We start from the raw sequence: 5,102 nt of genomic DNA, 5'->3' as shown, positions 1-5,102 counted from the left end.
AATGGGAATCCGTCGGCCCCAACAAAAGTAACAAGCAGTACTAAACAACGCGATTAAGCTCATCCATTCAAGGCGCATTTTAAACACAGATTGCAATATTTTGTAGACAATATTGAAATATGTGCTCCCACTTAATTACGATGAAAAAACTTTAAATCAATGGAAAAGATCCACAAGTAATTACGGTAATCGGCTGTGTACTTCAAAAAAAAAGCAACTAAGAAGTAAGAAGCCAAAGTTCAAAACTTGGTGATGAAGTCGTAGATGTGGGCGTTGATCACATCTGGTCTTTCTTGGCTAACAAAATGGGCAGCTCCTTGGATAATCACCACTTGTTGAAGATTGGGAACATCTTTGTTGTAAATAATCAGGATATTTCAAAAGATTTTGTCTCATATTGAAAAACTAAAGGGCTTCTCATCATTTATAATACTTAATCTTTTTATTGGGTTTGTGTTAAGTTGGTAACTAGTGTGGGTTCGCATGCATAAAAGGGAAGTTGAGTTGGGCCGTTTCAATACAAACTGGTGGATTTGTGCCCCCCATGCGCATGGGTTAAACACGGCCCAAGTTGGTTTTACTGTGAGCAAAAATAAATTTTACATTTTACAAATCAAAGTTTGACTCTTTCCCGAAAAGATAAATTCTTTTCTCACCGCATTAACATTATTTTCTGTAATACGTATTAACGTTATCTTCTGTTAATACGTATTGGCTTATTAACGTTATTTTCTGTTACACGAAAAATTAGCCATGTTTCTTTTATTATCGGATTTATCCTCTCCAACGTACACTTTTGGAATTCTAATGCTTATAAATAGCAGCTATTCCCACTTTAGAACTCACACCAAAAGCTGATAGTAGAGACCTTCTTGCTAGCTTTCTTCTTCTACTGCTATACACTTCTTCTTCTTCTTCTTTCACACTCTGCTGGATTTACGCAATATTTGCTAGTTCTGATCCTTCTTGTTTATAACAAGAAGAAGACTTGTTTAATTCTGGAGAAATATTTCAACCTCGTGAAATAGTTTCTTAGGATAGTACTAAAAAGCATAACTCAGGCTACATTTTATTTAGCTTTAGTTAACATTGTTTTTTTTGGCTATTTTTACTACTATCTTTCTTGAATCCCCCATCCTGGTGTATGTAATCCTGCACTCCTGGCAAATGATATGTTACGTCCAGCTCGCCCACTATGAATTTTACTGGCACTTCGATCTGGGCTCCCGTCCATGCCGCCGAAAGCTCCCAATTCCTGACCAAATTGTTGAACATAATTCGCTATTTCATTATTGTTATTTGACTAACAATGGAAAATTATTTGGAAGGCATCCAAAAACAGGAGATCATGTATGCTGAGGAATTGTTTAATACGACATGTTGTTTCAAAAATGTAGCAACCCAACTTATATATAGTAAGTGCAAAAGATTCAGAAAAAAAGCACTGATGGATAGAGTAAAACTTGAGATTACAGGTCCAGAGCTCGATAATAGTTGAATCCGCTGGTGAATCCAATCTCGATGAATTTGGAAGCATAGTAGTTTACATCTTCTTGGGTGAGCCAGTCAGGCAATGTAGCTGGGAGATTCTTAACAAGGATCCCAAAACCTACTTCCTTAGGAATACGAGGGGGGCGTGGGTCGTGACTTGCAAGAAAACCCTTTACTGGTTCTCCTGTATCAACTCTCGCAAACTCCTCTTCCAACTCCCCTGGAGCCTGCAATCACTATCATTAATTAGCTTCTTTTCTTTTTCTTTTCAACTAAGGGTGCATTTGCTGAGAAGTGAAGTTTAAAATCTGAAATCTGAATCCATTAAACTATTGAATTATTAAGTATTAAATCTAATATATATGAGTGCATATCATTCAGTGATAACGGAATAGCTTATTACTTATTTTGAGAGCAAATTTTGTCTAAAAAATTCAGTGTCACTTAATTAATTCAAATGTTTAATTTTTTTGTTGTCAAATAGTTTGAATATGTTAAAATCTGAATCCATTATATTTAAGTATTGAATTGGATTATCAAATAAGGCCTAAGCTATATTAAAAAGGAAAAAAAAAAAAAAAAAAGGGTTATGATCATCTAGAGTTCACCTGAAATCTACAAAGATAATAATCATCGCCGAACATGTCGCTGCACCAATCTACAGGTTTCTTTGCTGGATTTCTTGGATGGAATACGACGCTCATGTTGACCAAAGCCTTGATGCGATCGGGCCGAAACAGGCAAAAGTACCAGGCAATATACAGCTCCCCAGTCATGGCCTAACAAGAACACTTGTCCTCCGGCAGGCCCAGGGTGTCCAAAAGGCCTACAAGATCTCCAACAATATGCGAGGCCGAGTAATTGGTGGCACAAATAGGCATGTCAGTGTCACCATAGCCGCGCAGATCAGGGGCAATTGCACGGTAGCCTTTGTAGGACAGGTACAGCATCTGGTGGCGCCATGAGTACCAAAGCTCCGGGGTGCCATGCAGAAACAACACCTCCGGACCTTCACCTATCTCGGCTACGTGCATGTTTATACCATTTACTAAAACACTTTTATGCTTTATGTTGTCCATCCCTCTTCCTACTATTTCTTTCTCAAGTAAGTACTACTTGAATAAAAGATACTGGCACGGTCAAGATTTGGTTTCTTTGCATCTCCATCCCATCTTTTTTTGTCTCGTATAAATAGAACCGTTTCTTCCTGGTAGAGTTGATTCTGAGCAGAATATCCTAGATTTAATACGGCCAAGCTTAACTCATAAAGGATAGAGCATAATGACAATTAGGATGAGATGGGATTGATGGCAATTGAAGTTTTATTTAAGAAAAAGCACTTTGTCTCCTTGCATTTGCTCAAAAAGAGAATATCACGTTATGGTATCCTATCGCATTGTTTCCAAGATTAAATGCGTCGTTATCTTAATGATTTGGTTTCCCCAACATCAAAATAAATAAAAAAGGAAGCTTAGAGCCCATTTGAATTGTTATGGTTTCCCCCCACATCAAAATAAATAAAAAAAAAAAGAAGCTTAGAGCCCACTTGGATTGTTATTGTTTAGAAATTTTGCAGAAATACATACGGTAGTGATTTGATATATGTAAGATAAAAAATTAATTGAAAAATGTGTTTGTAAAAAATATAAATTTTTTTTTAAAATATGGTAATCCAAACTAGGTCTCGATCACTTGATTCTTAAAATAATACTAAGCTGCACAAGCTATACTCTGACCATGTTTGACCATCTCTTGCAGGATTTGAAAAGACACTTGTTAAATATGAAGGTCAAATTTTATAGGGATAATTTGAGAAATTTCACTGAGTTTCCCTGAAATTTGAAAAATTACACATACTTCCCTTGTCATTTAAAATGATAATTTTACTCTTAAATATTTTAATAAAATTCCCTTATTTGGTATACTTATATTAAGAATGAGTTTTAAATTATTTTTTTCATTCTTTTTCCTTCTTATTCCTTTTTTTTAAAAAAAAAAATTCGCCAATAAAACTGTAGAACTACCACTATTGCCTATAGTTTCTATTATAACCAAATGTCAAACTAGTATTTTTTTGCCAGTTAATTTTATATGTAATCCAATATTTTTACTGATTTTTGTTTTCTATTTTTTGGTATTAAAATTAACAATAAATCAAAAAGAAATGACCCAAAAGCACTACTAAATTATGATAATCCCACTACTCCAAAAATTCATAAACTCTAAATGAATTATTTCAACATTTTCTTTTCAATCTTATAAATCTAAATCCATAATAAAATACCATCAAAAGTATCATATCATAGTAATAAAATTATTATTATAGTTGTTTATCAAATAGTAGATATGGACATGAAAATTTTGCCACATTTTCCTTATAATTATACTAAATAATCTTATAATTGTATAGGAAAATAAATTAAAACTCATTACACAAGGGCATTTTTGGGTATTTATTTAAAAAAATTGACCTACTCAATATTATTTTAAGGTTTTGTTACTAAAACTATCAAATCAAGGAATGTAAGTGTAATTATCCAAACCTTAGGGGAGTTCAGTGAAATTGTCAGAAACCTCAGGGGAGGTTTTTGAAATTATCCCAATTTTATAAGGGGAAGGGAATTAGGAACATCACTCTCGCTTAACTAATGTTCCTATGAGATAAACTGAAATTGAAATGTCCTGCCTCTTTAGTTTTTTTTTTTTTTTTTTTAGTGGCAAGAGAATATTGCTAGATCGCTAAGATGAGGTAGGTTTAAATATTCAGGACTTGATTGCTACTATCTTACGGTAGTCTTTTAGTAGTTATATTTATATCAAAGGAGTGATGAGGTGTAAGGAATTGTAAATAAAAGATTTTCGATTCAAATCATTTCACTTAAAAAAAAAGTTGTTTTAATACCCAACTCCTAAAGCAAGGGTGGATACAGGTAATGCAGATGCATTCACCTTAAATTCTTCAAAGGGAATTACAAGGATCAAATGGTTTAGTAGTGGGCAATCTATTAGTAGTAATCTTTCTCATCCAAAGTCGCAATAAGCATGCAGTCCTATTTTACTTCATGAAATTCTCCACCTTTGGATTTGGTTGGATACAAGCAGGCATGTGGGTTTTTTGGGCTTTGAAATTGAACTTAGCCATGGATGCTTGGAATCTCGTTTTGGCACACAGGCCCAAAAATAACCCACTGGGGAGCTAGATATAGATGGTTGCCGAAAGCCCAACTGGTTGGCATGAATTTAATTAACAACAACCGACGATGATGTCGCTCGTCTCTTTTTCATTTCGCCTTTCTGTTTGCTTTCTTTCAATGATATTGGTGGCCTAAACCCAAATTTTTATTTAACAATAAAGATAGGCAGTCAATCCTAAGAGCACTATTTTTTTTTGAGTGAAGATAATAATATTTGTATGAATAAGATATATTGCAAAGTAGAATTCAAGGTGACTACAATGTGTAGACACCAAATTTTTCTATATCCCAACTCTATTCTTATTTTTAAAAGAAAATTAAAAATTAAGTAATCAATTTATTTCTTTTTTTTTTGTTTTATAGACTTGTGCAAGAAAGCCAAAAAGAAAAAGGAAAGAAAAATGAAAATTTTCAAAA

General features: G+C 33.7%; 1 pseudogene; it reads right to left on the bottom strand.

Annotated features, from left to right (window-relative positions):
- Window positions 1–239: 239 nt before the first annotated feature.
- Window positions 240–2,570, bottom strand: LOC113754457 (annotated as a pseudogene).
- Window positions 2,571–5,102: the final 2,532 nt, after the last annotated feature.

This window comes from Coffea eugenioides, chromosome 11 (assembly GCF_003713205.1).
Source record: "Coffea eugenioides isolate CCC68of chromosome 11, Ceug_1.0, whole genome shotgun sequence".
NCBI classification, from domain to species: Eukaryota; Viridiplantae; Streptophyta; class Magnoliopsida; order Gentianales; family Rubiaceae; genus Coffea; species Coffea eugenioides.
Note: the sequence above shows the minus strand (reverse complement) of the source record. Positions and strands in the feature narration are given on the sequence as shown.